A 9,208-nucleotide genomic window follows, 5' to 3' on the forward strand; every position below is an offset into this window, starting at 1 on the left:
CCACATTAGGCAATTCCGTAATCTTTATTTAAGGAAATAATAATTGACATTAATAATGAATTTATGGTTAGTTTAATAAAAAGTTTATTATATAATTAGATGGACCAACCTATTTCTCTAGTAATTCTAAGAATCATCCTAGTGATGACATGTGGCTACAAAAAGAAGTTGTAATGTTTCACAAATAATATATAGGGGATATTTATACAAACTTAAGCCCATAATTAATTTGTAATTATTTTAAATTTAATTTATACATTCATTTTTAGAAATCTCAATTTATTATATAAGAACCCGATAAAATTTGTAAAAATTGTTAAGTATTACGATTAAATTTTACTCAAAAAATCATTAATCCATGATACAAGTTCTCTATTTTCTTCATTTTTTTATTGAAAAAAATTAAAAAAAATATATGAAGATTAAATTTTACAAATGAATCATTTAGTATAAACAAAAAAAACAAAAAAAATAAATAAATATCTGTGCGGTTTTGGAAATCAAATTCTAGATGATGGTAAAAACTAACTTCTTACTTAGAATATAAAACATATTTTAATAATATAATTAAAAAAATCTAAAGAAAAAAATAACTAGGAGTTATCTGCTGGGTCAAACAATGGTAGATCAGGTAGTCAGATTCCAGATTTGAACGATTTTTACAAGTTTTATCGGGGTTTTATAAAATATTCCCTCCGTTTTTAAAAGTAAGATGTTTTAGTTTTTTTACTTGTTCCACAAAGATAGATTTTCTATATGTTTAAGGTACTTTTTATGTTTTTAAGAAACATTAAATGAAATATTTGAATTAATTAAATTTCATTGGTGAAAAGTTATTGGAAAGTGTATAATAAAGTAAAAATAAATAAATTATAAACATTTATTGAATTCTTAATAAGCGTGAACACTTTAAAAAATCTTACTTTCAGAAACAGAGGTAATAGTTTTTTTTAAAGCCAAACTGGATTACATATAGGTCACCAGATTTACCGGTTCGGCCTCGAATCCGGATCGAATTTCAAAACACATTATAATAACTATGTAACACAAGTATAACATTTAGTATAACTTGCCCCCGAAAAAACATTTAGTATAAGTAAAATTTAAAACTGAAAGTAAATATCAGGGTCTAGTAGCTATTAATCAGATAGCTTTTCACCTGTTTTAATTTTATGTTGGTTTATTAAGCACTAACTCAAATCTCTTTATTGCGGGGATTATTATCTTGTCACTACTATGGGAGAATGAATCCAACAAATCCGAACTACCTGTAACCCATGTTCGAAAATACGGTCTCGGCGGCCGGTTAATCGCCGGATTTGCGTGAAACGGTGTGGAGCCGCGGCGTTTAGTGATACTCGGACAAGAAAATCGGAAAACTAAATTAACTCACATTTTTTTCTAGATTTTAAGTTTGTAATCACATCTACATCATAGATTTGTTTTATTTTGATGAAACTCTACTAAAATAACAACAAAAATCATTGAAATCGAAAAAAAAAAAATGAAAACGGTTGTAGATGAAAAAAAAATCGCAGAGGCAAGAGGTTGAAAACAAGGTTGTTTTGCTCATTTAATTAAACCTATTTTTTTTTAAACAACAAAATGAGCTTCGAACCCTGGGCCAGCAGTGGTAAACAAAAGCCACTAAATAATAACAACAGAATTCTTGCGCATATCTAATATATATCCTTAAAACCTATTTAAAAACCCTAAAACTATTCTCCGATTAATTCCCGTATAATTCCCGCTTAATTGATTCGGTGGTAGGCGCTACCCAACTGCACGCGTAACGCCTAGCGAGTTTTCGAACATGGCCTGTAATATTAATAAAAATGTGAATGAGTCATCATGACTCATGAGGATAATTAATGACATTAAGTAAATCTCATATCAAGTGTATATTAAAGTGTTGGGTGTAATCCATGTTCGAAAAGGCGGCGCCGAAGGCCGCTTAGTCGCCGGAAAGTCGCTCGTCGGGCTCCGGCCGCCACGATTTGATACTAATCGGACAAAAACTCGGGATCTTAGAAAACTCAAGATTTTGTTCATAAAAACTTTAAAATGGAAGGTTCTCTTGTAGATTTATCAATAGTAACCTTAAATACAAAGGAAAGTGGAAGAAAAAAATGAAAAAAAAGGATAAAAAAAGAGAGGCGGCCGAAGGATAAAAAAAGAGAGGCGGCCGCCATTATTAAGGTTTGATCGAACACATATGAGGAAGAAAATGAATACCGAAATATCTGTTCTACCCTTATTAATGTTTAAGTCAAAAGCAATAAAAAATACGCTTGGTGGGTTCGAACTCAGGTTTATTAGACAGATATAAAGAGCACTAACCACTGGCCTATAACGGATCTAATGCTCTTACTTACATATATTAATATATATAGCTAAAAACTATATAAAAACTTTAAAACTAGGCCTCGATTAATCCCCGATTTTTTTGCTAGGCGCTAGGCCCGGGATTACCGCCCGACTAGCGCCTAACGTAGTTTTGAAGAGGGGGTGTAATAGATACTTTTCCGTAAATTAGTTGAGTGGTCTAATAAATTGATAAAACCCATCAGCAAGCAAACAAAAAAATGCCATCTAATGACCGTACAATCATACATACAATTAGGGATTTATCATGCACATAGAAACTTTCACGAAAGAGGAAAAAGATTTAATGATTGACTGGAAATACAATTCACTCAAATAGAGTATCATTATACATATAGAAGAAATGAAAACATTCATCAAGCAAGCGCTAACCATAGAAAAAAAAGATTAACAAAAAGAATTAACTACAAGATAAATTATATGTGTAATGTTGATTAGAGGATCTTTTCTATTGAAAAACCACATGAGTGTATCATACTACATCATTGCTTGATAATTTTCATATTTATAGACATTTGGATGATAACTTATTTACATTTACAATATATACATCCCATACATTTTTCATAAGAAAAAGATTCCAGTTTTGGTTACAGATATATTATCATGATTAGGTAATTAACGGCTCATTTAATTGAAGCGGTAGTTGATCGTAATAAAATATCATAACATATTAACAGATGACATATGCAACTGTTACATTTTTAGCATCTTTTATCTGTGGTTTAAAATATAATACCATATTTTTAGAGAATATCACATAGTAAACTAATTTGAACCTGCTGAGTAGTTCATGGCCTAGTGGCCATTGACAGTTCATTTGGAACCTTGGCATCAGGGGTTCAATCCCTTCATGCCTCTTAAAGTGAGGCTTTCCTCTGTATGAGGGTTTGAGCTATCGGGTCGGTCTGTTGTGGTCCGAAAGTCGACAAAAAAACAATTTTTGAACTTAGGATAGAAAGTGGAAAAATAGAAACAAATTATTTTGCAAAAAAAAAAATAGAAACAAATGAAAAGATAAGTATTGACCATAAAAGCAAGTGGGTGACACATATATGATCAAACAAAACACAAATGAATTAGAAGTAACATGCTCACACATGCATCCCCACCGAAGTATGTAAGTTCTTTATATTTAAAGAAAAATGTATTATACCATTAGTTTCAATGGAAATGAATTATATTATTTTACTTGAAATTATTTGTAAAATAAATTTAAAATATTTAACTAATAGCACAAGTTTAACGCCTAAGTATATACACTGTGTTTTTAATTTAGCAGTTAGTCTTTTTATTGGATGAAAATGTGCCAAATAATCCACTCTGGTCAGAAATTTAGTACTAACCGACCGTGAAGCAATTTAAGAGAATGGCTAAAAGCCTAAAACGTTATTTCCGTGTAGTATTTTAAAAACTGATATTAAGCTTTTCTTGTCACTAAGTTTTTATTTTATTATTATATATATTTTTGTATATTGAAACTTTACTTTCAAAGAAGGTCGTAATACAGCTAGTAAAAGAATTTCATAATTTTTTTAAAACATGTACAAACCTGACAATTAAGTTGGAGATTCGCAAAACCAAGATTCCTTAACCTTTACAATAATCGAAACAATCGTGCAGGCACTTACGAAAGTTCCAGCCCACTTAGCAGATAACGAATTAAGGGCAAAAGCAAATTAAACTATAAAAATAGTAAGCCAATTATTAAGGGCAAAGACATATTATTGAATTAAAGTAAAAACATATTGAAGTTTAAAAAAAGCACGTGCGAAGTTGTGATGTGATTTGCGCTTTCGATTTTGGTGGAAAGCACAAATTAAACAAAAAACGTCTTATTCTTTTATGAAACTGATAAACGTCTGAAAGGTTTGTAAACCTTTGTAACAAAAACAAAAAAGAATTGATAAAAAAAACCTTTGTAACAAAAAAAAAATTGATATACCTATAATTTATGCAAATTTCCTTAGTTAGTTCCATATCTATATTTATTTATTTTTACTTAAAGATAGATAGATTATACATTATATGGACTTTCCAGTTTTGCTTTCATGAAATGCTGTCGAATTATATTTTCGTTTGTCGTCATATTGCTTTATATTCCCATCATAACTAATTTAATGTTATCAAATGGGATTAATCCACTATCGAAATCTCACTAGAAGGATTCGCCACTTGTGAATATCTCTTACACCCTGTAGTCTTATAGGTTGATGCCACGGCGAAGCTGTCTCGATTGTACCATCTCGAAAGCAAATAATGCAATGTCTCATCTCTACCATCTAGAAAGTCAATAATGCAATCTAGGAAATACTTTTTTTTTTGCAGGGAAGAATCATATAGATCTAGGAAGAATTTCATAGTTAAGTTACTAACTACTTAGCTACATTTAAAATATATACGAATTTTATTGTTTAGAAAATACCACAATTTTATATGAATCAGTTAAATACATTGATAATTTTACTGCAGTACGAAATACACGATCATTTAACTACATGCAGAAAGTAGTTTTCCGTTTGTAGGAAAAATACGGTTAAAAAAGTAGTGACATTTAGGTTTTTATAAAAGATTATCTTATTACATAATTAAAGACACGTTAAAAAATATATATCTTTTATCTTTTCACATGATACCTGTCAAAGTTGAAGTACCCGCATTTGATAATGAACCAACATATCTGGAAACATAGATGAACCTTGCCTAATTAGTACAAGAGCAGTATGATCTTCCTAACACAGATGAAACTGACCTAATTACTAAAAGTGAAAGATGTCTTACCGAATCATTACTTTTCCGCACACTGTCTTCGTTATTGGTTCGACATATTTAGATTTAGCTAATTGTCAAAATAAAAATTTTACTTACTCCTTTTTCTTTCAAAATTTTACTTGCTCCATTTTTTCTAAGGTCTTATACTTGCTCGATTTAGCTATTTAGATTTAAAGTAGCTAGTTTTTAGAAATTTTCTGTGATATTAAATATATTTTCAAATACAATACTTCCAGTTTATCAAACTTTTAGGTAAAGTACTTTTTGCGCTTTCTCCACATTTTTACAAATGGGATCTGAGTGTTTGTTAAATTTGAATTTTGAGAATTTCTTACGCACTCTTGAATATATTACCAAACGCATTTATTACCTCTCTAAATTATTATATTCATTTTGCCTAAACATTATTGACTTTTAAAATATTGATGAATAATATTACTTGGAATCATTTGACGAATGAAGAATATGTTGACTTCATGAATTTAAGGTTTTTCCCTCAAATACTGGTGTTTCAATCATATTAACATTAGTTAACCCCAAATTATTGGGGGGGGGGGGATCATAATGAGTGGCACCATGTCCAACACTTTCAGTGAATGTACTCGAGCATTCGAGTATTTTTGTTTGTCTCTTATTCAATTCTACTAGTATATAGTACCATATGCAATGAATGCGTTTGATAATATATTCAAGAGTGTGTGATGATGTGCGACTATTTTCTTTTAGTCACGCTGTGCGTTTTCTTTAAAAAATACAACAAAGATACGAAACTAGAAATTTATAATCCCTTTGTTTACTGGACCACACAACATTATGTTTTTTTTTGCATAAAAGGCTCACACAACATTATGTTATCATATAGATATTGATTTTTACTTTAACTATTGTTTACGAACTAAGCAAGAGCACATGATCTTCAGTTAATTATGCAGAATTAAAAGAATATTTTAAGTAATGCATGATATTTCATTTTAAGTAATGCATGATGTAATATGATATATTCTCAAAATAAAATCTCTCCGTTTCAAAATATAAAATATTTTAAGTAACGCATGATGTTTCATATTGAAAGTTGTGCAATCAATTAAAATTTACAAATTATTTATAATTAGTTGAGTTACTTTAAATTTGTATTTCTAATGATTTTTTAGATAAAATAGCTTCATCAATAGTTGTGTTTTTGACTAAAACATTATATTTCGGAAGAGCGACACAATTATAGCTAAATTCTGTGTGTTGAAAAAATGTATCTTCAATCTAGTACTCAGTAAAAGATAAGAGCATCTCCAACCATTGGTCGTAGAAGAGTTCTAGAGAAATAAAATAATTCAGAAAAAAAAAATGTGAACAGTTGAGAATCGGTCATTTATCTAGAGTTTGAAGAATCGGTCCTCTGATTAAAGTGACAAGTGTTTAATTTCTAATGGTTTATATTTTTTTAACAAAATTTTTTTTAATGACATAACTAAAAAATATTAAAATACTATTGTTATGTTAGTTAGAACCTCTTTTGTGCATACTCACGGTTAATGTTGCTCTAAGAAGACTATTTTCTTGCTTACAATAGAACGTAAGTGTCAAATTTTCATAGGATTTCATATTCTATGTTCTTTGACATTTTCATAAACGGTCATCGCCTCGTTTGCTCCGTATATGTCTTGTTGTCTGCCATTAAACTACTTGAAATCCATTATTTTAGTCGTATACCACGACCTATCAATTCTTTTGGTTCTGATTGGTTTCGCAAGGGTAAAACAAACGGTGAAATTGGTCAAAACGAGAATCAAAAAAGTTAACAAAAATATTATTACTCTACCAAAATATATAATAAATCTGAATGTATACTTTTCTTAATTTAAAGACTGATTAAAGTAAATGATAATGCTTAATTAGTAAGTTTATAGTGGAATGTAGAGTAAATTAACATTTTGAGTAAATATTTACTTTAAAAATACTATCCAGTCACATTTTTATACTTTTCAATTTTGCTCTTTTATAGCCCAGCCAAAATTTTAATTATTTAATCGATATATAAATTTTTTTCTTTTTCAATTAGTAAAAACTCATACTCCATCCATTCTACGAAGATAATACAATTTAAATTTTCACACTCTTTAAAAATATATTTACACCATCAAAAATAATATTTGTAATACTCTATTTTTTATAAAAAAAAGTTCAATAATAATTATTATGGTTGAAAACAATAAACAAGTTAAAATGAAAGTATAAAAAATTTATTTTAATGAAACTAATAAAAATGTCAAAACTTTTATCTTCGTAAAACATAAAGAGTATGCACTAAAGTTCTAGTATATATAATTAGTTATATTAATTAGTTATTATGTATCAACCGATCCATTTGCCTATGGAAAATTTTCAGCATATAATCTTTTCATTTGCACGAGCATCCACATAAAACCTGCCGTGTCTCCATATAGGTCTTTTGAAAATTTAGGGTTTTGAAATGAGTGGTTGTTGCATTAAATAATGATCAAGTACATGTGGTGAAATCAATCTGAACAGGTAAGATAAGTCAATGCTTGCATGCCAGTGTGTCTATAATAGAAATAAATATATTCGTTCATAGTCACAAGAACACGAACTCTATTTTTTTGAGAAATAAATATATTCGTTCAATGTTTCTGATGTTAAATACTAAGAAATTACTTTCTATAGTAATTTTTTTAATAAACTGTTTGGTTTTTCAATTTATTACCACTTTCTATTTACGTGAGTGTCCTACCAATTTGAGTCTCCATGAGGTTAATTTTGGTGTATAAGCTGAGACAAAGCCATGCTTCAGAAGGCATGTTTTGATCTCGTGGATAAAACCACTGAAGTAGAACTCTTTCTTTCAAGGACCTCTTCTTTCAAATCAGAGTATCATTTAATACTACAGTACACAAATATTTTCTACTCCATTTTCAAAGTCAAATGTTTTTTTCTTGTGACTTCATGCAGTCTGCACATATTGTCTCCATTCACTGTTAAGGAAGAAAAATCAAATGGGTCGATGACTGTAGTAAGTTTTTTAAACAAAGTACTTTCATTATTACAAACAAATCCATATCGGTTATTTGTGCATATATAATTAATTAGGTTCGGTAAAAAAAACATTATCTAGGAGAACAGTAGGGTAGGTTTTGTTTCAACTTTCAACAAATGAGGAATCACCGACGTGACTTTCAGTTAACAACAGATTCGGTGAAAGTAACTAGTTAGCTGGAAATCATTTTCTAAAGTATAATTTTACAGGTTATGAAAGAAAAGTCTATGCAACATGTCAGAGTCACGAAAATGAGAGGGGGCTGTGAGTCCACATTGTCACTGGAAAGAAGTTGAAGAATGGGAAACTGTTTCCATAGGTTTTTACTTTCGAATTACGTAAAGATAAAATATGTCTTTTTCTGGCAAAAACAAGCTTTTTAATTGTAAATGTATATTTTGTGTGATAGTGAAATGATAAAATAGGGTTCGAAAGTGAAGGTATCAAACCTCTTACCAATATATTATAACTAAATAGTCTTTTTAATTAATATTATATTTCTATTAAAAATCTCATTTATCAAGAGCATCAGTGGAGTACAGTGATTCCGGCACACCGGAGAAACAGAAAGCACTAGATTACAATCAAAACTAAAATAGTTTAAATCAATATTTATTTACACTTTATAGTAAGCAAGATATACAATTTGAAACAAATATAAAAAGGGAATTGTTGATCATACTTCTTTCCCATAAAATTTGGTTTTCATTTACATTATTATTTTTTCATACCAGTTACCACATTGTCTTACTCTGACTCTGATTTTCTTCTTCTAAATCTTCTTATTATTTTCTCATAATTAAAAAATATTTTTATTTTCATTTTCAAAATAAATCACTGAATTACTATCATTAATTTCTTACAAATAATAAAAATAGAAATAATAATCTAAATGTGATAAAATAATTATTTAGTTACTGCTAATAATTGTGATTTAACTATTAGAACGAATAAATAATATTATTTAAAATCGAAGGCCATAATTCAGGGAAAAAACACAAG

This window comes from Brassica oleracea, chromosome C4 (assembly GCF_000695525.1).
Source record: "Brassica oleracea var. oleracea cultivar TO1000 chromosome C4, BOL, whole genome shotgun sequence".
Taxonomy (NCBI): domain Eukaryota; kingdom Viridiplantae; phylum Streptophyta; class Magnoliopsida; order Brassicales; family Brassicaceae; genus Brassica; species Brassica oleracea.